At 39.4% G+C, this 24,537-nt stretch overlaps 1 protein-coding gene across 1 annotated transcript in view; it reads left to right on the forward strand.

Annotated features, from left to right (window-relative positions):
• Window positions 1-24,537, forward strand: part of TERB1 (telomere repeat binding bouquet formation protein 1) — a 105,377-nt gene that overhangs the window by 22,452 nt on the left and 58,388 nt on the right. The window lies entirely within an intron of this gene.

Consider the following 24,537-nt stretch of genomic DNA (forward strand, 5'->3'; position numbering starts at 1 on the left):
GTCCTGCACAAAGATTGGGAGCGGCCTGTGTCCCTCCCACTGAGGACACAGACTACAGAGGAACACAGAGCAGTGACTTAGAACCCCATGCATATACAGGCATGGGGACCCAAGTCTGAAGAGACCCATGGTAAGAGACCCACGGTGTTGAGGAGTTCTGCTTACAAAAGGGCTCCCAGCAGGGTGAAAATAGAGAAAAACCTAAGTAGAATGGTGGTGGCCAAGTGGTGCACTCACAAAACAAGTTCTAATAAACTTAAAAAGATTGAAATGATATTCTATGAACATAATAGAATAAAACTGGAAATCAATAACAGATGGAGAACTAGAAAATACACAAATATATGGAAGTTAAATAACGCACTCTTAAACAATCAGTGGGTCAAATAATAAACTGCAAGGGAAACCAGTAAGTATCTTGAGGGAAATGAAAATGAGAATACATATAACAAAACTTACGGAATGCAGCAAAGGCAGTACTGAGGAGGGAATTTATAGCCTTAAATGCTTACATTAAAAAAGAAGAAAGAACTAAAAAAACCTAACTGCACACCTGAAAGAACGATAAAAAGAATAGCGAACTAATCCCAAAGCAAGCAGAAAGAAATAAGAGAGTCATTCTTCAACCCATGGAGTTGAAGGAAACATGGGTAAAGAAATAAAAGACATTAAATTAGAGCAGAAATAAATGAAATTGAAAATAAAAAAGAATAGAATTAATAAAACCAAAAGTTGGTTCTTTGAAAAGATCAATAAAATTGTTAAACCCTTAGCTAAACTGACAAAGTAAAGAGAAGATGCAAATAAATAAAATCAGAAACGAGAGGGGGGACAGATATTATTACTAATGCCACAGAAATAAAAAGGATCATCTGCTCCCCCCCACAGAATTCTTATGTGGCTCAAGTGGTTGTTGAGCGCCTGCTTCCCATATGGGAGGTCCTGGGTTAGGTTCTTGGTGCCTTCTAGCTAGAGGACAGGCAGAGACTGTCTGGAGGACTGCTCTGGGCCTCAGGACACCAGGGTTAGGCAAGACACCTTCCAGGGAAGCGGATTTGGCCCAATGGATAGGGCGTCCGCCTACCACATGGGAGGCCCACAGTTCAAACCCCGGGCTCCTTGACCCGTGTGGAGCTGGCCCATGCACAGTGCTGATGTGCGCAAGGAGTGCTGTGCCATGCAGGGGTATCCCCTGTGTAGGGGAGCCCCACACACAAGGAGTGTGCCCCAAAAGGAGAGCCACCCAGCGTGAAAGAAAGTGCAACCTGCCCAAGAATGGTGCCGCACACACGGAGAGCTGACACAACAAGATGATGCAACAAAAAGAAACACAGATTCCTGGTGCCACTGATAAGGATAGAAGTGATCACAGAAGAACACACAGCGAATGGACACAGAGAGCAGACAACTGGGGGAAAGGGGGGAAAGGGGAGAGAAATAAATGAAAAATAAATCTTTAAAAAAAAAAAAAAGACACCTTCCAGAATAGAGAGGGGCATAGGAAAGGAATCTCTGTTGGCCGAAAACCCCATGAGTAGAGCTGCACAAGCAGTACCAGGTACTTTTCCTCCAACCTATGGAGCAAATAGCAGTCTGTGGACTTCAGTGCCTGTAGACTGCTTTAGCTGTGGTCTAAGGGGTTGCAGAGGTCCTCTTCCCCAAGGAAGTGGGAGAGGGGAGGGACAAAGCCTACAGCAATTTCAGATTTTGGCTATCAGACTTGATCTGCTGAATTGGAGGGGTCACATACTTCCAGGCTGTGTGGGGTCATGACATTGTTTGCCCTAAATGCTGGCAGGAAGCTAATTTGCCTTCTCAAACACCCTTCCTACCTACTCTGAGCTGGTTGCTGGGGCAGCAGAAGGAGGGAGTGTGTGGCTAGCCAAGGATGAAGAATGGCCTCTAAGAGTTTGTGAGACTTGACAAGCCCTGAGGACCCTGCTTCTGCACCACCCACTGGCCTGAGGAGTTATTCATTAAATGCATTTTCCCCTAGGACCTGGGGTCTGGGCCGAAAGGTTTTCCAAAGAGCTCCGTCTGCTGACCAGACCAAAAAAGTAAATGAAAAAGAAAAGAGAAGCAGGTGCCTTTACTACCACCCTCTCCAAGGCCCTTGGAAACTGGCCTGCATCCCATTACTGGATCCTTAGCCCTGGTTTGAGCAGTTAAACAGGGACAGTCCTAAATAGCTGAACAAGTTGAAATGAGTCAAAGAACAGTGGTAGCACACAGCTGCTTAACAGTAAATCCTTAGGCAAGAGAGAGAAACTAAACAGAGTAAACCCAGCCTCATAATCAGATGCTAGACATCAGCAAAAAACTGCAAGCCATACAAAGAAAAAAGAAGATAGGACCCAGGCAAAGGAACAAATCAAAGCTCCAGATGAGACACAGGACTTGTAACACTAATCAACGAGGTTCATATAAATCTCCCAAATCAAGTCATGGAGTTGAAGGACAACATTGGTAAAAGAAATAAAAGACATTAGGAAGACACTGTGTGCTCTTTCTCTTTCTTTGTCCGCCATCATGTTGGTTCAACTTCCAGCTTCCCCATGTCTTCTCATAAGACTTTTAGAATCAAATGATTCTTGGCCAAGAAACAAAAGCAGAATCACCCCATTCCTCAGTGGATTCAAATGAAAACTGGCAATGAAATCAGGTACAACTGCAAGAGAAGACATTGAAGAAGAACCAGGCTGGGTCTGTAAGGAATCACATATGTGATAACTCACATGTTTATGCTGTATCAAGGTCACTAACATCTTGCCATATGAAGTTGAAAAAGACACCCTTTCTGAACAGTTGGACTTATTTTATTGGAGGAAAATGCTAGTTTTTTCTTTGTTTTTTATGCTTTGGCATAAATAAGTTGGTTCAGTTATAAATATGTCAGACCTTTTGTTTGTAAAAAAAGACACTGAGTGAACACAAAGAAATATTTGAAATCTTAGAAAAATAACAACTTATGGAAATAAAAGACAGAAAGTGAGATTAAAAATACAATAGAGGGACACAACAGATTTGAAGTCATGGAAGAAAGAATCAGCAGTGTAGAGGAAAGAACAGGTGAAATTGAAGAGAAAGAAGAACAGAGAGAAAAGAATTGAAAAATTGAGCAGGGGCTCAGGGAGTTGAATGATATTAATAACATGAGGCGTACCAACAATATGTGTTATGGGAGTTCTAGAAGGAGACAAGAAGGGAAAAGGGGCAGAAAGAATATTTGATGGCTGAAAATTTCCCAACTTTCATGAAAGATATATGTGTCCAGGAAGCACAGTATACTCCAGTTAGAATAAATCCAAATAGACCTACCCCAAGACACATAATATGCAGAATGCCAAATACTAAAGATAAAGAGAAAATTCTGAGAGCAGCAAGGGAAAAGCAAAACATCACATACAAGGGATGTCCAATAGGACAATGTGGATTTCTCTTCAGAAACCACAGAGACAGGAAAGCAGTGGTGTGATATAATCATGGTACTAAAAGAGAAAAACTGCCAGCCAAATTCTTTATCTAGCAAACTGTTCTTCAAATATGGCAGGGAGCTTAAAATATTCACAGATAAAAGAGAAACTAAGAGAGTTTGTAAGCAAGAATCCAGATCTGCAGGGAACACTAAAGGGAGTTCTGCAGCCTGAAAAGAAAAGACAAGAGAGAGGCTTGGAGGATAGTGAAACATAAAAAGATGGACAAAAATAAGATATGACATATGAAAGAGAAATGATACAGTGGTTGAAGTAATGCCTTTACAGTAATAACATTGAATATTAATGGATTAAATTCCCTAATCAAAAGACGTAGGATGACAGAATGGATATGAAAACATGAGCCTTCCATATGCTGTCTGCAGGAGACTCACCTTAGACACAAAGATGCAAATAGACTGATAGTAAAAGGTTGGAAAAAGATAGTTCACACAAATAGTAACCAAGAGAGAGCAGGAGTAGCTATACTGTTGTCAAACAAAACAAACTTTAAGTGCAAAAATGTGATGAGACACAGAAGATCATTATATATGATAATAATAAAAGGGGCAATCCACCAGGAAGAAGTATCAGTCATAAATATCTACACATCTATCCAAGGTACCCCAAAATACTAGAAGCAAACTCTGGCAGATCTGAAAGGAGAAATAGACATCTCTGCAATAAACAGTTGGAGGCGTCAATACTCCCCTCACATCAATAGATAGAACAACTAGACAGAAGGCCAACAAGGAAGCTTGTTGAACAATATGATAAACAAGCTGGTCCTGACAGATATATACAGAACATTGCACCCAAATCAGCAGGTTATATATTCTTCTCTAGTGCTCATGGATCTTTCTCCAGGATAGACCATATGTTGAGCCACAATACAGCTCTCAATAAATTCAAGAAGATTGAAATTATACAAAACAGCTTCTTTGATCATAATGGAATGAACTGGAAATCAATAATAGACAGGAAAGGGGGAAATTTGCAAATGTATGGAGGCTAAACAATACACTCTTAAGCAATCAGTCAAAGAAGAAACTGCAAGAGAAATCAGTAGATATCATGACACAATTGAAAATGAAAATGCAACATATCAAAACTTATGGGTGGGAGCAGATGTGGCTCAAGCCTGCCTCACACATGGGAGGTCCTGGGTTCAGTTCTGGTGCCTCCTAAAGAAAAAACAGACAACGAGCAGACAATGAGCAAAAACAATGAGCAAACAGATGAGGGAGCCATCTTGGGAGAGGGGAACTTATGGGATACAGTGAAGGCAGTGCTGAGGGGGAAATTTATAGTCCTAAATGCTTATATTAAAAAAGAGAAAAGAGCTAAAATAAAAGATCTAACTGAACAACTGGAGAAAATAGAAAAAGAACCAATTCCAAAGCAAGCAGAAAGAAAGAACTACAAAGATTAGAGCAGAGATAAATGAAATTGAGGGAAAAACAAAGAAAATCAACAAAATCTAAAACTGGCTCTTTGAGAAAAATCAATAAAATTGACAAACCCTTAGCTAGATTATTAACAAAGAAAAAAAGAAGATGCAAATAATTAAAGTCAGGAATGAAAGGGGGGACATTACAACTAACTCCATAAAAATTAAAAATGATTGTAAGAGAATATTATTAGAAATTGTATGCCAACAAAGTAGATAGCATAGGTGAAATGGTCAAATTCCTATAAATGCATAAACAACCTACATTGACTCTACAAGAATTATAGGAACTCAACAAACCAATCACAAGCAAAGAGATTGAATCAGTTATCAAAAATCTTCCAACAAAAAAAAGTCCAGGACCAAATGGCTTTACAGGTGAATTCTACCAAACATTTTGAGAATAATTAATACCAATCCTGTTTAAACCCTTGCAAAAAATTGAAGAGGAAGGAAAATTACCCAACACATTTTATGAAGCCAACAACACCCTAATACCAAAACTGGATAAAGATACTACAAGAAAATTACAAACCAATCTCTCTAATGAACATAGATGCAAAATTTCTCAACAAAATACTTGCAAATCAAATCCAACAGTGTGTATGTGTGTGTGTTTAAAATTATACATCACAATCAAGTGGGTTTTGTTTCTGATAAGCAAGTGTGGTTCAACATAAGAAAATCAATTAACATAATACACCATATTTGCAAATCAAAGAGGAAAAAACCCCACATGATCATCTTGATTGATGCAGAAAAGGCATTTGACAGAACCCAGCATCCTTTCTTGATAAAAATGCTTCAAAAGATAGGTATAGAAGGAAAATTCCTCAACATAATACAGGGCATATATGAAAATGCCACAGCCAACATTGTACTCCATGGGGAGTAGTTGAAAGTTTTACGTCTAAGATCAGGAACAAGTCAAGGATGCCCACTGTCACCACTGTTATTCAACATTATGTTAGAAATTCCCAAAATAGCTACAACAAAGCTACTTGAGCTAATAAATGAGTTCAGCAAAGTGGCAGGATACAAGATCAACACCCAAAAATCAGTAGCATTTCTATAAGTAATGAGCAAGCTGAGGAGGAAATCAAGAAAAAGAAGTCCAATTACAATAGCATCAAAAAGACTCAAATATGTAGGCATTAATTTAACCAGGAATTTAAAGGACCTGTAGTTAGCAAACTACAAAACACTGTTAAAATAAATCAAAGAAGACCTAAACAAATGGAAGGACATTCTGTGTTCGTGGATTGGAAGACTAAACATGGTGAAGGTGTCAATTCTACCCAAACTGATTTATAATTTCAATGCAATACCAGTCAAAATTCTAACAGCCTACTTTACAGAAGTAGAAAAGGCAATTACCAAATTTAGTTGGAAGGGAAAGAGGTTCCAAATAGCCAAAAACACCCTAAAAAAGAAGAGTGGGGTATATGGGGACCTCATATTTTCTGAATGTAATTTTTTTTAAAATTAATTAATTAAAAAAAAAAAAGCGAAGTTGAAGGACTCATGCTTCCTGACCTTGAAGTCAAAACAGCATGGTATTGGCAGAAAGATAACACATTGATCAATGGAATCGAATTGAGAGTTCAAAATAGACACTCACTTCTATGATCAATTGATTTTCAGTACACCTACCAAGTCTACTTTGCTGTGATGGAACAGTCTATTCAACAAATGGTGCTGGGAGAACTGGATAGTCATAACCAAAAGAAGGAAAGAGGACTCCTAACTCACTCTCTATACAAGAACCAACTCAAAATGGATCAAAGACCTAAACATAAAAGTCAGAACCATAAAACTGCTAAAAGATAACATAGGGAAACATATGCAAGACCTGGTAGTAGGTGGCAGTCTCTTAAACCTTACACCTTAAGCACGAGCAACAAAAGAAATATAGATTAATGGGACCTCCTCAGAATTAAATACTTCTGTGCCTCAAAGGACTTCGTGAAGAGGGTAAAAAGACAGCCTACTCAATGGGAGAAAATATTTGGAAATCACACATCTTATAAGGGTTCATTATCCATGATGTATAAAGAGCTCCTACAAGTCAACAATAAAAAGAAAATGACCTGATTAAAAATGGGCAAAAGACTCATGTATTAGTCAGCCAAAAGGGTGCTGGTGCAAAATACCAGGATTCAGTTGCTTTTTTATAAAGAGTAGTTATTTGGGGTAGGAGCTTACAGATACCAGGCCATAAACCATAAGTTACTTCCGTCACCAAAGTCTGTTTTCACGTGTTGGAGCAAGATTGCTGCCAACGTCTGCTACAGTTCAGGCTTCCTAGGTTCCTCTCTTCCCAGGTCTTGCTTCTCTCTGGGCTCAGGTCCTCTATTTTCTCCACAAGGTCAGCTGTAGATTATGAGGCTCTCTAGGCTTTGCCTCTCTCCATAAGGTCAGCTATAGACTCTCAGGCGAATGATTCTGTCTCTCTCCCTGGGGTTTCTGCCATGTCTAAGAAGCCGTCTCTATTCCTCTGCACTCTTCTCCTGGTTCAGGGTCTCGCCTCCTGGGGCTTGCTTCTCTTTCTTCTGTGTGCTTACTTTCTGGGGCTCCAGCTCAAGACTCCAGCATCAAACTCCAAATCAAAATCTCTGACTATGTCCTTTGCCGTGTCTTTTATCTGTGAGTGTTGTGTCCCCACACACAGCATTCTACTGATATAGCCCAATCAAAGTCCTAATCATACTTTTTTAATAATCTTTTAAAATAATTTATAATAAATAATAATAAATAATTTATTTCCCACCTTCCCCCTCCATTGTCTGCTATCTGTGTCCATTTGCTGTGTGTTCTGTGTCTGCTTGTATTCTCATTAGGCAGCTCCAGGAACTGATCCTGGGACCTTCCAGAGTGGGAGAGAGGTGATCATTGTTTTGTGCTACCTCAGCAACCTTGGTCTACTGTGTCTCTTATTATCTCTCCTCTGTGTCTCTTTTTGTTGTATCATCTTGCTACACCAGCTCTCTGCGTGGGCCAGCACTCCTGCACGGGGCAGCTCTCCTGCATGGGGCAGTACTCCATGCAGGTCAGTACTCCGCGGGGGCCAGCTTACCACACAGGCCAGCTTGCCTTCACCAGGAGGTCCTGGGCATTGAAGCCTGGACCTCTTATATGGGAGCCCAAGTGGTTGAGCCACATTCGCTTCCCCCAGTCATAATTTAATCATGCCCAGGTACAGACCAGTTTACAAACATAATCCAATATCTATTTTTGGAATTCATAACTATATCAAACTGCTGCAACCTGAATAGATATTTTTCTAAAGAAGAAATACAAATGGTGAAAAACCACATGAAAAAATGCTCAGCATCGTTGGCTGTTAGGGAAATGCAAATAAAGCTACAATGAGATATCATTTCTTATCTACTAGAATGGCCACTGTAAACAAAACAGAAAACTACAAGTATTGGAGAGGAGGTGGAGAGGAGTGCTTATTCACTGCTCATGGGAATGTAGAGTGGTATAGCCACTGTAGAACTCTGTTTGGCAGTTCCTAAGGAAGTTAGATATAGATCTATCATGTGACCTGGCAATACCACTACTGAGTATATACACAGAAGAACTGAGAGCAGTGCCAACAAATAGACATCTGCACACTCATATGCATAGTGGCATTATTCACAGTTGCCAAAAAATGGAAACAACCCAGGTGTCCATCAACTGACAAATGGATAGTCAAACCGTAGTTTATACACACAGTGGAGTATTATTCAGCTGTAAGAAGAAATGAAGTCGTGTAGCATATGACAATGTGGATGACCTTGGAGGACATTATTTTGAATGAAGCAAGCCAGACACAAAAGGACAAATAGTGTATGACTTCACTTTTATGAACTAAATATAATGAGCAAACTCATGGAGTAAATAGCTAGAATATAAGTCACCAGAGAAAAGAGTGTGGTTAGGGAATGGAAAGCTGAGGTTTAATCTATGCAGAAATGGTAAAAAGTTTTTGAAAATGTTTGGAAATGAATATAAATTGTGAAAGTACATCATAGGATTTGTAATTAGTAGTGGTAACATATGGGTATGATGATGGGTTTTTTTGACTAATAAAAATGCTCTAATGTGGATTGAATTGATGAATGCATAATTTGGTGAGTATACCAAGTGTCATAGATTGTACATTTTTGATAAATTGTATGGTTTATGAACAGAAAAATAAGAGGGTGTGGAGGAAATACACCAAATATAGGATACAGACTATGGTTAGCAATACTCTTTCTTAATTTGTTACTAATGTTTCATAACAGTGCAAGGTATTTGGTGTGGGGTGATGCATGGGAACCCTGTATGATGTTATGCATGTTTGTTTTCTAAGTTCATAACTTTCCTATACACTTATTGTTTATGTGTATTCATGTATCAATTATATATGTCAATAAATTGTTTTTAAAATGAAAAAAGGATCATAAGAGTATACTATGAACAACTGTATGCCAACAAATAGACAACTTAGATGAAATGGACAAATACCTAGAAACACATGAACAAACTACATACTGATTCTAGAAGCAGACTTCAACAGACCAATTACGAATAAAGAGATGGTATCAGTCATCAAAAATCTCCCAATAAAGAAAATCCCAGGACCGGATGGTTACACAGATGAATTCTACCCATTATTCCCTGAAGAATATCAATCCTACTCAAACTCTTGCAAAAAATTGAAGAGGAGGGAACACTGACTCATTCTTTGAGGATCATCACCCTAATACCAAAGCCAAATAAAGATACTACAAGAAAATAAAATTATGGACCAATTTCTCTTATGAATATAGATGCAAAAATCCTCAACAAAATACTTCCAAATCAGATCCAAGAGCACATTGAAAGATTATACACCTTGGGCAATTGAGTTTTATCCCAGGTATGCGAGGATCGTTCAACATAAGAAAATCAATTAATGTAATACACCACATTAAACAAAAGGAAAAAAACCACATGATCATCTCCATTGATGCAGAAAAGACATTTGATAAAATCCTGCATCCTTCCATGATAAAAACCCTTAGAAAAAGAGGAATAGAGGGAAACTTCCTTGTATTAGTCTGTCAAATGGATGCCGAAGCAAAGCGCCAGAAATCTGTTGGCTTTTATAAAGGGTATTTACCTGGGATAAAAGGTTATGTTACAAGCACCTAAAGAGTCCAACTCAAGGTTGTTTTCTCACCAAAATCAGTTGCGATGTGTTGAAAAACATGGTTGCTGGGAGCAGATATGGCTCAAGTGATTGAATGCCTGCTTCCTACATGGGAGGTCCCGGGTTTGGTTCCCAGTGCCTACTAAAAACAAAAACAAACAGGAAGCAAACGAATAAAAACCAAGTCAGGGGAGCCATTGTGGCTTAGTGGTTGAGCACCAGCTTCCCATTTGCAAGGTCCCGGGTTCAACCCTGAGCCCAATACCTTAAAAAAACAAAAACATGGGAAGTGGATTTGGCTCAACTGAGAACATCTGCCTACCACATGGTAGTTCCAGGGTTCAAACCCAGGGCCTCCTGACCTGTGTGATGAGCTGGCCCAGGTGCAGTACTGATGTATGCAAGGAGTGCTGTGCCACGCACTGTGTCCTATGCTGTGTCCACCGCATAGGGGAGCCCCACATGCAAGGAGTGCACCCCAAGGAGAGCTGCACCATGTGAAGAAAGCACAGCCTGCCCAGGAGTGGCACTGCACACATGGAGAGCTGATGCAGCAAGATGACGCAACAAAAAGAGCCACAGATTCCCGGTGCCGCTGACAAGAATGCAAGAGGACACAGAACGCATAGCGAATGGACACAGAGAACAAACAACGGGGGCAGGGGAAGGAGGAAGGGAAGAGAAAAAAAATCTTAAAATAAAAACCCACAAAAAAAGGGAAGTGATGTAGCCCAAGCAATTGAGCTCCTGTCTACTGCATGAGGGTGTCCCAGGTTTGATTCCTGGGGCCTCCTGGTGAAGGCAAAAGCTGGTCCATGCTATGGAGAGCTGGCCTGCACTGCAAGCTGATGCAACAAGATGACACAACAAAAAAGAGACACAGAGGAAAGACAATGAGGGACATAACAAACCAGGGAGCTGAGGTGGCTCAAGCAATTGGGTGGCTCTCTCCCACGTCAGAGGTCCCAGGATTGGTTCCTGGTGCCTCCTAAAGAGAAGATGAGAAGAGAAGACACAGAAGTATGTGCAGCAAATGGAGACAGAGAGCAGACAGTGAATCCAGGCAGTAGGGTTGGGGTGGGGTGGGGCGGGAGACAGGGGAATAAATAAAAATAAATCTTTATTAAAAAAACAAAAACATATATTTGCTGATATCTCCCCTCTGGGCTTCCTCTCTCAGCTGCAGGCTGGCACAGGGCTTGTCTTTCAGGGCTGCTTCTTTCTCCTGGCATAGGGCTCATTTCTTTCCAGGCTGTATCAGTCTCAGCTCTTTACCCAAGGTCAGCTGTAAGCTATCAGGCAAATGGCTCATCTCTCCCTGGGACCATAGCTGTTTGAGCCTTCTCCTTTCTGTCATGTGGCAGTATCAAAATGACAAAGTTCTTTCCTCTTCTCATTGTGTTTATCTTGAGTGAGTTTCCCTTTTACTCCAAGGGGACTCAATGTGAGTTATGCCTTACTGACGTAGTGCAAGCAGAAGCACGTGAACAAACTATGCTGATTCTAGAAGAGCTAGAAGACCTCAAGTAAACTTAATCAAAGGCCCCTCACTGAATTTAATACAATCAAAGGGTTTCACACCCAGAGGAATAGATTAGTTTACAAAACATAATCTTTCTCTTTTTGGGATCCATAAATAATCTCAAACTCATTCCTTAACATGGTAAAAGGCATATATGAAAACTCACATCTAACATCATACTTAATGATGAGAGATTGAAAGCTTTCCCTCTAAGATCTGGAACAAGACAAGGATACCCATTGTCACCTCTGTTATTCAACACTGTATTGGAAATTCTAGCCAGACCAGTTAGGCAAGAAAAATAAATAAAAGTTATCCAAATTGGAAAGTGTGACAGTGTGAGGCTGGATGGATCCCAGAAGATCATGTTCTTAAAGATAATCCATTCCTGTGGGTATAAAACTTATTGTAGATGGGACCTTTTGATTTAATTCAGTTAAGGGACCTTCCTTTTCATTAGATCACTTCAGTAGGGCATAACCCAGGCTGAGTCTTATTTGTCTTACTGGAGTTTTATAAATAGAAAAGAGCCATACTTGGGGGAAAAAGCTGCAGTGACAGAAGCCTCAAGGGGTTGAAATAAATGAATCTGGGAGAGAGAGCTTATGTCTCACTGACAGAGCTCCCTGAAGCAGAACTTGCAACGAGGACCAGAGGAGAGGGGAGAGATGAGTGACCACCACCATTATGCTCTGCCATGTGCCTGATTGGCCACAGTTGAACCTGGGGAGGAAGTGAGCCTGGAGGAGAAGGCAGAATCCAGCAGAGCCACCATTGTGCCTTGCCTTGTGTCAGGAGTCCAGGAATACCAGCAGCTGACCTTTGGGGAGAGAGCTTTGCCTGATGCCTTGATTTAGATATTTTTCTCAGCCTTAGAACTATAAACTTTTAATCTAATGAATCCCAGTATAAAAGCTACCCCATTTCTGGTATATTATTCCCAGCAGCTTTTTTTTTTTTAGGTACCAGAAGCCGGGAATTGAACCCAGGACCTTGTTTATTGGAAGCCAGAACCAATCACTGAGCCACATCAGCTTCCCTGAGTTGATTTTTCTGTTTACTTTGCTTGTTGTTTGTTTTTCTTTCTTCAGGAGGTACTGGGAACTAAAACTGGGACCTCCCATGTGGGAAGCAGGTGCTCAACTGCTTGAGCCACATCTGTTTCCTCCTAGCAGCTTTTGTGCAAGCTAAAACAGAAAAAAAAAAAGAGTAAAACTTTTGCTATTTGAAGGTGACATGATCCTATATATAGAAAGTTCTGAAAAATCTATATCAAAACTACTAGAAGGAAGCAGATGTGGCTCAACAGATAGAGCATCCGCCTACCATATAGGAGGTCCACGGGTTCGATCCCAGGGCCACCTGGCTCGTGTGGTGAGCTAGCCCACGTGCAGTGCTGCTGTGTGCAAGGAGTGCCAGCCCATGCAGGGATGCCCCCATATAAGGGTGCCCCCCTGTGTAAGGATGCCCCCTGAGCAAGGAGAGCCACCTCACACAAAACTGCACCAGGAGTGGTTCCACACACACAGAGCAATGATGGAGCAAGATGATGCAACAAAAAGAGACACAGATCCCCAGTGCCGCCTGATGAGAATAAAAGCAGACACAGAAGAACACACAGTGATGGACACAGAGAGCAGACAACGGTGGGGGTGGGGGGAGAAATAAATAAATACATCTTTTAAAAAACAAACTACTAGAGCTAATAAGCAAATTCAGCAAAAACTGCAGGGTGCAAGATCAACATGCAAAACCCAATAATGTTTCTATACACTAGTAATGAGCAAACTGAGGAGAAAATCAAGAAAAAAATTCATTTAAAATAGCAATTAAAAGAATCAAATATCTAGGAATAAATTTTACCAAGGATGAGAAGGACTTGTACACAGAAAACTACAAAACATTGCTAAAAGAAATCAAAGAAGACTACAATAAATGGAAGGAAATTCTGTATTCATGGATTGGAAGACCAAATATCATGATGATGTCAATTCTGCCAAAAGTGATTTACAGATTCAATGCAATCCCGATCAAAATTCCCCCTCCCCCCCAAAATTCCAAAAGCCTATTTTGCAGAAGTGGAAAAGCCAATTATGAAATTTATTTGGAAGGGTAATGGGCCCTGAATAGTCAAAAACATCTTGAAGAAGAATAAACAAAGTTGGAGGATTCACACTTCCTGACTTTAAAACATATTACACAGCTGCAGTGATCAAAACAGCATGGTACTGGCACAAGGATAGATATATTGAACAATGGAATAGAATTGAGAGTGTAGAAATAGACCCTTACCTCTATGGCCAATTGATTTTTTTTTTTAAGATTTATTTTTAAAATTTATTTCTCTTCCCTCCCCCCTCATCTGCTTTCTGTGTCCATTCATTCGTTGTGTGTGTTCTTCTGTGTCCACTTGGATTCTTGTCAGTGGCACCAGGAATCTGTGTCTCTTTTTGTTGCATCATCTTGCTGCATCAGCTCTCCGTGTGTGCGGCACCACATCTGGGCAGGCTGTGCTTTATTTGCATGGAGTGACTCTCCTTATGGAGCTCACTCCTTGCAAGTGGGACTTTCCTATGTGGGGGACACCACTGTGTGGCACGACACTCCTCACACATATCAGCACTGTGCATGGGCCAGCTTACTACACGGCTCAGGAGGCCCTGGGTTTGAACCCTGGACCTCCCATGTGGTAGGCAGATGCTCTATTAGTTGAGCCAAATTCGCTTTCCGCCAATTGATTTAAAAAAAAAATTTTTTTATTAGAGAAGTTGTAAGCTTATAAAACAATCATGCATAACTTGCAGAATTCCCATACATCACCCCTCCACCAACACCTAATATTTTTGTGGAACATTTCTTACAGATTATGAAAGAACATCATCAGACTGTTACCATTAACATAGCTTACATTTTGTATGTTTTTCCCGTACACCCTCTATTATTAACACCATGTATTAGTATTGTACATTCATTATAGTTCATGAGAGAACACTCTCATATTTGTACTGTTATCTACATTCCATCTTCCACCACATGGTTCACTATGTTATACAGTCCCATGCCTTGTACAGTCTATTCAAAATGTACACTCAGTGTATGGCCAATTAATTTTTTTTTTTAAAGATTTATTTTTATTTATTTATTTAATTCCCTTCCCCCGGTTGTCTGTTTTCTGTGTCTTTTTGCTGCGTCTTGTTTCTTTGTCCGCTTCTGTTGTCGTCAGCGGCATGGGAAGTGTGGGCGGCGCCATTCCTCGGCAGGCTGCTCCCTCCTGCGCGCTGGGTGGCTCTCCTTACGGGTGCACTCCTTGCGCGTGGGGCTCCCCTACGCGGGGGACACCCTTGCATGGCACAGCACTCCTTGCGTGCATCAGCACTGCGCATGGGCCAGCTCCACACGGGTCAAGGAGGCCCGGGGCTTGAACCGCGGGCCTCCCATGTGGTAGACGGACGCCCTAACCACTGGGCCAAAGTCCGTTTCCCATGGCCAATTAATTTTTGACAAGTCTGCCAAGTCCACTCAATTTGGAAAGAATTGCCTCTAACATATTTTGCTGGGAGAATTGTATATCCAAATGAAAGAGGACCTCTATCTTACACCATATACAAAAATTAACTAAAAATAGACCAAAGACTTCAATATTAGAACTGGGAATATGAAATTCCTAGAAGAAAATATAGAAAGCATCTTCAGGATCTTGTGTTAGGCAATGATTTCTTAGACTTTACACTCAAAGCACAACCAATGAAGGAAAAAATAGATAAATGGGACCTCCTCAAAGTGAAAAACTTTTGTGCCTCAAAAGACTTTGTCTTGAAAAATCCTACTTTGTCATCTACTAATTGGGAGAAAATATTCAGAAATCACATATCTGATAAGGATTTAATATCTAGAATATATAAAGAAATTCTACAACTCAACAATAAAAAGAAACACACCAATTAAAAATGGGCAAAAGACTTAAATAGATATTTCTCTGAAGAAGATATACAAATAGCTAAAAAGCACATGAAAAGATGCTTAACATCACTAGCTCTAGGAAAATGCAAATCAAAACCACAGTGAGAGATCATTTCACAGACACTAGAATGGCTACTACTTAAAGAAAAAACCAAAATTACAAGTGTTGGAGAGGGTATAGAGAAATAGGAACACTCATTCATTGCTGGTGGGAATGTAAAATACAGCTACTGTGAAAGACAGTTTGGCAGTTCTCTAGGAAGCTTAATATGGAATTACCATATGATGTGGCAGTCCTGCTACTAGGTATATACCCAGAAGAATTGAAAGCATGGACTCGAAGAGATATTTGCACACCAATGTTTATAGCAGCATTATTCACAATTGCCAAAAGTCAGAAGCAACCTGTGTATCCATCAACCAGTGAATGAATAAATAAAATGTGGTATATCCATGTGATGGAATATTACGCAGCTGTAAAAATGAATGAAGTCTTTTTTTTTAAATAATGGTTAGAACTCAGATTATTATTTTATTTTTTTTTATTTTTTTAAAGATTTAAAAAAAAATTATTTCTCTCCCCTTCCCTGCCCGCCCCCAGTTGTCTGTTTTCTGTGTCCATTTGCTGTGTGTTCTTCTGTGTCTGCTTGTATTCTTGTCAGTGGCACCCGAAATCTGTGTCTCATTTTTTGCGTCATCTTACTGTGTCAGCTCTCTGTGTGTGACCATTCCTGGGCAGGCTGCACTTTCTTCGTGCTGGGCGGCTCTCCTTACGGGGCGCACTCCTTGCGCATGGGGCTCCCCTATGTGGGGGACACCCCTGCGTGGCAGGGCACTCCTTGCATGCATCAGCACTGAGCATGGATCAGCTCATCACATGGGTCAGGAGGCCGTGGGTTTGAAGCTTGGACCTCCCGTGTGATAGGTGGATACCCTATCTGTTGGGCCAAATCTGCTTCCCTGAATGAAGTCTTGATGCATGTGACAATGTGGATGAACCTTAAGGACACGATGCTGAGTGAAATAAGCCACACACAAAAGAACAAAGATATCTCAATGATATGAACTAATAATAATAAGCAAACTCATAGAATTAGAATCTGAAATATAGGTTACTAGAGGATAGATTGGGGGTAGAGAATGGAGAGCTGATGCTTAATTTATACAGAATCTCTGTTTCTGTTGATTTTTAAAGTTTGGGAATGGATGGTGGTGATGGTAGCACATTATTGTGCGTATAATGAACAGCTCTGGATTATATATGTGAATGTGGTTAAAAGGGGAAACTTTAGGTCATATATGTTACTAGCATAAAAATTAAAAGATAAAACAGGGTTGTGTAATATAGTCAACCCTATTACAGATGATGGATTATAGTTAATAGTACAAGTATAGGAATGTTCTTTCATGAATTATAACAAATGTACAATACTAATACAAGGTATTAATAGGGTAGTATATAGGAAAAACACAGAATGTAAAATATGGGCAATAGTTAATAGTACTGTTTAAAATTCTTTCCGTTGTAACAAAGGTAACTACTGTTCAAAGAAACAAATATTTTACACCAGTGCAAGATGTTGGTCATGGGGCAGTGTATTGGAATCTTGTATATTGTTCGTCATTTTTCTGTAAATCCATAACTTCTCTAATAAAAAAGCCTATTGGGAATTTGACTGGGATTGTATTGAATCTATTACCAATTTGGGGAGAAATGAAATCTTAAAAATGTTGAGTCTTATGACCCATGGTCAATGTTTATTACTCCATTTATTTAGTTTTCTTTACTTTTCTCTTGGGAATATATGTATATTTTTTATTTTATTGTACATAGCTTTTACACTTCTGTCAGGTTTATCCCTAAGTATTTCACTTTTTTAACAAATCAATTTTATTGATACATTTTAATAAAGCATACAATTCATCCAAAGTGTATAATCAGTGGTATTTTGTATAATCACATAGTTGTGCATTCATCACTTCAATCATTAGTAGAGCATTTTCATTATTTCAATAATAATAAACAAAAAGAGACGAAGAAGAAAATTCTTCACCTCTCAATCTCTGTGTGTTTCCCTTGCTGTACATAGCTGCTATTTCTGCTATTCTTGCATAATTATTTATTTATTAAGCAATTTTATTGAGATATATTCACATACATTATGGTCAATCCAAAGTATGTAATCAATGACTTTTAGTATAATCACAATGTTGTCCCTTCATCTCACCACAAAAATTTTATAACAGTTTCATTACTCTAAAAAGAAAAACTCCACACCCCTTAGCAGTCTTTTCCCAGCCCTACATAGCCACTAATCTAATTTCATCTTTGTTATAAATTGATTTATATTTATATTTTATATAAATAGAATCATACACTATGTAGTACTTTGTGTCTGGTTTCTTTCACTTAGCATAATGTGGTTTTTTTTTGTCTCATATTGACGTCTTGTAGTATTGATATATATTTGTTAAGCATTAAAGAAAAATGGTCTTATATATGCAGTTTTACTATGCTATACAGTTCCATGTGACATTTTTTAGCTTTCCACTTAGTAATATACATGACCTTAGACTTTCCCTTTAAACCATTTTCATACCCACACAATAGTACTGCTTGTTACAAACATTATGTTGGGCTTTTACCTTTTCTATTCATTTCCAAAAATTAAGACATCATTTTTACCAATTCTGCACAGGTTAATCCTCAGCTGTCTATTCTCTAACCTCATCCTATTTTCTGGGGACGTATATTCAAGTTATTAACTCCATGAGATTACACAATATATTTAGTTCAAAGTAGCACAATCATACAGTATTTGTCCTTTTGTGTCTGGCTTTCTTCACTCAAAATAATGTCTTCCAGGTACATCCATGTCTTGTGCTTTACAACTTCATTTCTTACAGCTGTATAATATTCCATCATGTGAATACACTACAGTTTATCTGGTCATTGGTTGATGGACACCTAGCTTGTTTCCATCTTTTGGCAATCATGAATACTGCTACAAACATCGGTGTGCAGATGTCTGTTTGTGTCACTGCTCTTAGTTCTTCTGGGTATGTACCACTACTAGTAGTGGTATTGCCAGATCACATGGCAAGTCTATATGCAACTTCTTTAGCAACTGCCAAACAGCCCTCCCCAGGGCTGTGCCATTTTTTCATTCCTACCAATAGTGAATAAGTGTTCCTATTTCTCTACATCCTTTTCAACACTTGTAGTTCTCTGTCTTTTTAATAGTGGCCATTCTGATAGGTGTGAAATGATATTGTACTGTAGTTTTGATTTGCATTTCCCTAATCCCTAGTGATGTTGAACAGTTTTTTATGTGGTTTTTTTTTTTTTTTTTTTTTGCCATTTGTATTTCTTCTTTGGACAAATATCCAATCAAGCCTTTTGCCCATTTTTAAAAATCAGGTCATTTGTTTTTTTATTGTTGAGTTGTAGCATCTCTTTATGTATCCTGGATATTAAACCCTTATTGGACATATACTTTCCAAATAGTTTTTCCCATTGAGTCAGCTGCCTTTTCACTCTTTTGACGAAGTCTTGTGAGGTACAGAAGTGTTTAATTTGGAAGAGGTTTTGTTTATCTATTTTTCTTTTGTTGTGCATGCTTTGGGTATAAGGTCTAAGAAACCACACCTAAAACAAGGTCTTTAATAAGTTTCCCTACATTTCCTTCTAGTTTTAGGTCTTTGATCCATTTTTAGTTAATTCTTACATAGGGAGTGAAATAGGGGTCCTCTTTCCTTTTTTTGGTTATGGATATCCAGTTCTCCCAGCACCATTAGTTGAAGACACTGTTTTGTCCCATTAACATGGACTTAGGTTTGTCAAAAACCAGTTGGCCATAGTGGTGAGGGTTTTTTTCCTTGTCTAATTGCTTTAGCTAGAAGTTCTAGTACAATGTTGAATAGCAATGGTGCACGTGACAGTGAGCATCCCTTATGTTGTTCCCAATCTTAGAGGGAAAGCTTTCAGCCTGTCCCCATTGAGTGCAATATTGGCTGTTGGTTTTTCATAAATACCTTTTACCATATGGAGGCATTTTATTTCTCCTCCTATCTTTTGAAGTGTTTTTATCAAGAAAGGATGCTGGATTTTGTTAAATGCCTTTTCTCCATCAATTGAGATGATCACGTGGTTTTTCCCTTCAATTTGTTAATGTGGTATATTATGTTAATTGATTTTTATATGTTGAACCAGACTTGCATACCAGGAATAAATCCCACTTGGTGGTGATATGTAGGTTTTGATATGCTGTTGGATTTTATTTGCAAGTATTTGTTGAGAATTTTTGCATTTATGTTCATTAGCGAGATTGGTCTGTAATTTTCTTGTCTTTAGTGTCTTTATCTGGCTTTGATATTATGGTGATGTTGGTTTCATAAAATGTGTTGGGTAATTTTCCCTCCTCTTCAATTTTTTGCACAAGTTTAGACAGGATTTGTGTTCATTCTTCTTGAAACGCTTGGCACTGTTCACCTGTGAAACCAACTGGTCCTAGACTTTTCTTTGTTGGGAGATTTTTTTTTTAAGGTGTATTTATTTATTCTTCCCCCCTCATCTGAGGTTGCTCTCTGCTCTCTGTGTCCATTTTGCTGTGTGCTTTCTGTGTCTGCTCATCTTTTTTCTAGCATACACTGGGAACTAATCCTGGGACTCCCATGTGGGAGAGAGGTACTCATTCGCTTGAGCCACATTAGCTCCCTGGTTTGTTGTGTCTCTCATTATCTTTCTTCTTTGTCTCTTTGTTGCATCATCTTGCTGTGTCAGTTTGCCATGCCTGCCCATCGTGCCAGCTTGCCTTCTCCAGGAGGCACCAGGAACCGAACTGGGACTTCTTGTGTGGTAGGCAGGAGCCCAATTCTCTTGAGCCAAATCTACTTCACTGTTGGGAGATTTTTGATGACTGATTCAATTTTCTTGCTTCTTCTTGCTTTGTATTCTTCCTTCTGTGGTTTCTGATAAGAAATCCACGCTAAGACTTACTGGGTGTCCCTTGTATGTGATGGTTGCTTCTCCCTTGCTGCTCTCAGAATTTTCTCTTTATCTTTGACATTTGATATTCTGAGGAGTATGTGTCTTGGAGTAGTTCTATTCAGATCTATTCTGATTGGGGTATGCTATGCTTCTTGAATATATAAGTTCATTTCTTTTATGAGAGTTGGGAAATTTTCAGCTAATATTTCCTCAAATACTCTTTCTGCTCTTTTTCCCTTCTCTTCTTCTGGAACTCCCATGACAAGTATTGTTGGTGTGATGTTATCATTTAGCTCCCTGAACCCCTACTCAATTTTTTCCATTCTTTTTTCTGTATCAGCTATTCTGTCTTCTTTATCACTTATTCTTTCTTCTATCAATTTGAGTCTATGGCAAGATTCTATGCCTATATATTTTTTAAAGTAGGTACTGGAGATGAACCTAGGACCTTGTACATGGGTAGCAGGTATTCAATCACTGAGCTACATTTGCCCCCCAATGAGAGTTGGTTTTGGTGTTTATTTTCAGTAGGTACCAGGGATTGAACCTATGATCTTGTATCTGAGAAGCAGGTGCTCCATTACTTGAGTTACATCTGCTCCCCTCTAATGTATTTTTATTTTTTAATTTTTTAAATTTTTTTGAAGTACCAGGGCTGGGTATTGAACCCAGGACCTCATATGTGGGAAGCTGGTGCTCAGCCACTGAGCCACATCAGCTCCTCTGGCTTTTTTGTTTGTTTGCTTGTTGTTTGTTTTTGTTTTTGGAGGTATAGGGGACCAAACCTGGGACCTCCCATGTGGGAAGAAGGTGCTCAACTGCTTGAGCCATATCCACTCCTACTTTTTTAGTCAGGTTTTCAAATTCTTCTTTGTGTTCACTCAATATCATCTTCTCTTTTTTTTTAAAGATTTATTTGTTTATTCTGCACCCCTGCCATTGTCTGCTCTCTGTGTCCATTCACTATGTGCTCTTCTGTGTCCACTTGAATTCTCATCAGGCAGCACTGGGGAGCTGTGTCTCTTTTTTTGTTGCATCATCTTGCTGAGTCAGCTCTCTGTGTGTATGGCACCACTCCTGGGCAGGATGCAGTTTCATGCAGGGCAGCTCTCCTTGCGCAGGGGCCACTCCTTGCGTGGGGGCACCTTATGCAGGGGTATCCCAGGGTGAGCCTGGGCCAGCTCACCACACGAGCCAGGAGGCTCTGGGTATTGAACCCTTGGACCTGCTATATGGTAGGCGGATGCTCTATCCGTTGAGCCACATCTGCTTCCCTCAATGTCTTCTTGATGTCCTTTATCTCTTTAGCCATATTGTCTTTCAACTCATTAATTTGACTTTGGAAATTTGTGTGCATCTCATTGATTAGTTGTCTTAAGTCCATTGTCTCTTCTGGGTTTTGATATATTTGTTTTCTTGGGCAATTTCTTCCTTTTATTTTTTTTTCAGTATGGCTTGTAGTTTTTTGCTGATATCTAGGCATCTGATTAGGGTGGTGAGTTTATTCAGCCACTTGACTTCTCTCTCTTCCATAGGGATTTAGTGATGGGAGGTTGTGTGTTATTGCTCTTCTTTGATTCTTGGTTAAACTCGTTCTGGGTCTTTAGGATTGTCCTTGTTAGCTGCTCAAATCTGGGCCCTAGACTTAGTAATGGGTCTGTTTTTGACTGTTCTATAGCTATTTTTTCTTTTAGAGAACAGAGTTCCATGTCTTTCTAGTCTGCCATCTTCCAGTATTTCATATTTTTTGATGCTGTTTAAGTGGCATTGTTTTTTTAAAAAAAGGATTTATTCTATTTATTTGTTTCTCTCCCCCTTTGTTGTTTGTGCTGTCTGTCTGTTCCTTTTGTGTTCTCTGTGTCTGCTCATCTTCTTTTTAAGAGGCACCAGGAACTGAACCTCGGACCTCCCATGTGGAAGGGAGGCACCCAATTGCTTGAGCCATGTCCACTCCCTGCTTGTTGTGTGTCTCATTGCATCTCCTTGTGTCTCTTCATTGCCTCATCTTGTTTTGTCAGCCTGCTATGCAAGCCTGTCACGTCAGCTCACTGTCTTGCTCATCTTCTTTAGGATGCACTGGGAACTGAACCCAGGACCTCCCATGTGGTAGGTGGGCGCCCAAATGCTTGAGCCACATCCACTTCCCAGTGGCATTGTTTTTAAATATCAATTTCCAATTTTTTTCTTGCTGGTATATGAAACACTGTTGATTTCTGATTATTCAACTAAAATCCTGAAACCTTGCTTTACTCACTTATTAGATTTACTTGCGTTTTATTTTATTCTCTTGGAAAGAGATAGCAGATATGTCTAACTTGTTTCTGATCTTAGGGGATGTAATGAGTTTGAATTAGAGGTTTTTGGAGTTGACCAAAACAAATAAACAAACAAACAAAAACCCACTAGAAGGCAGTAATGCAATGCAGCTGCAGTATTCACAATTTTGCTTTTAAGGGGGGTCCCTCACAGTGGGAAACATTCCAGAGGTCAGCCACCAAAGGGGAAGCAGGGTTATGAGGGAATTCCCAAACTCCTGTAGGATAGGACAAAGGGGGAACAAGACTTATGTGTTCTGGTGTGGCAGAGTCAGCACAGCCAGTGGGGAGTGTCTGGGCCAGAGTTCTGAGGGACTGAAGTGGTGTGAAACCTTACAATTTCAGGGGCTTGTCATCAACTGGGAACAGTACTGGGCAAAGCTGGGCCATGTTTCACTGGGTGTAAAAAGTAGGTTAACCTCTATTTATTAAAAGTTGTAAATTAGTTGGGCTATTTTAAAACAATTGGATGTGTGAGAATTTGAATTTGGCAGACAGGTTTTTCTAATAGACCTAGGCTGCTGTGAAGAAGGAAACAACATAGAAGGCAACTACACTGAGACCATCTTTTGCTCATTTATATAACAGGGAACAGTATTCAGATTTTCTTTATGATGTTTGCTGTAGGTTTTTGTTGAGGAACTTGGTCAGTTTGAGGAATTTTTCTATTCCATGTTTGCTAAACTTTTTTTTAAAATTGGAAATGGATTTTGAATTTTGTCAAATGCCTTTTCTGCATCTATTGAGATATCAGGTTTTTCTCTTTTAGGTTGTTACATTACATTGATTTTTTTTAAGAATCTTAAACCAACCTTGCATTCCTGGGATTAACCTGTTTGGTCATTATGTATTATTCTTTTAATATATTGTTGGATTCAAGTTGCTGAAATTGTTTAGAGTTTTTTGCATGTTTGTTAATGAGGGATACTGGTTTGTATTTTTCTTTTCTTTGGTTTTGATATCAGGGTAATGATGACCTTATAGAATGAGTTGGGAAGTATTTCTTTTCTTAAAATTTTTAGAAAAATTCATATAGAATTGATTTTCTTTCTTCCTTTAATGTTTGGTAGAATTAACAATTGAAGCCATCTGGACCTAAAGTTTTCTTTGTGGGAAGATTTTAAACTATGATTTCAATTTCTTTTGAAAGTGTAGTACTATTCAAATTGTTTCTTCTTAGACAAGCTTTGGTGATATGTGTTTTTCACCTATGTAGTTAAATAGGTAAGAAGTAATATACAGTGTTCTCTAATTATCTTTGGATATCTGTAGACTCTGTGTGATGCCATCTCTCTCTAATTTTTCATATAGGTCATCTGTGCCAAATAACCACCTCTATTGTTTTTTTGTTTTGTTTCGTTTTGTTTTAAAGATTTATTATTTATTTATTTCTCTCCCCTTCCTCCCCGCTTCCCCGCCTCAGTTGTCTGCTCTCTGTGTCCATTCGCTGTGTGTTCTTCTGTGACCGCTTCCATCCTTATCAGTGGCACCGGGAATCTGTGTTTCTTTTTGTTGCATCATCTTGCTGTGTCAGCTCTCCGTGTGTGTGGTGCCATTCTTGGGCAGGCTGCATTTTCTTTGGCGCCGGGCAGCTCTCTTTACAGGGTGCACTCCTTGCACGTGGGGCTCCCCTACACGGAGAACACCCCTGCGTGGCAGG

This window comes from Dasypus novemcinctus, chromosome 18 (genome assembly GCF_030445035.2).
Source record: "Dasypus novemcinctus isolate mDasNov1 chromosome 18, mDasNov1.1.hap2, whole genome shotgun sequence".
In the NCBI taxonomy this organism is placed as follows: Eukaryota; Metazoa; Chordata; class Mammalia; order Cingulata; family Dasypodidae; genus Dasypus; species Dasypus novemcinctus.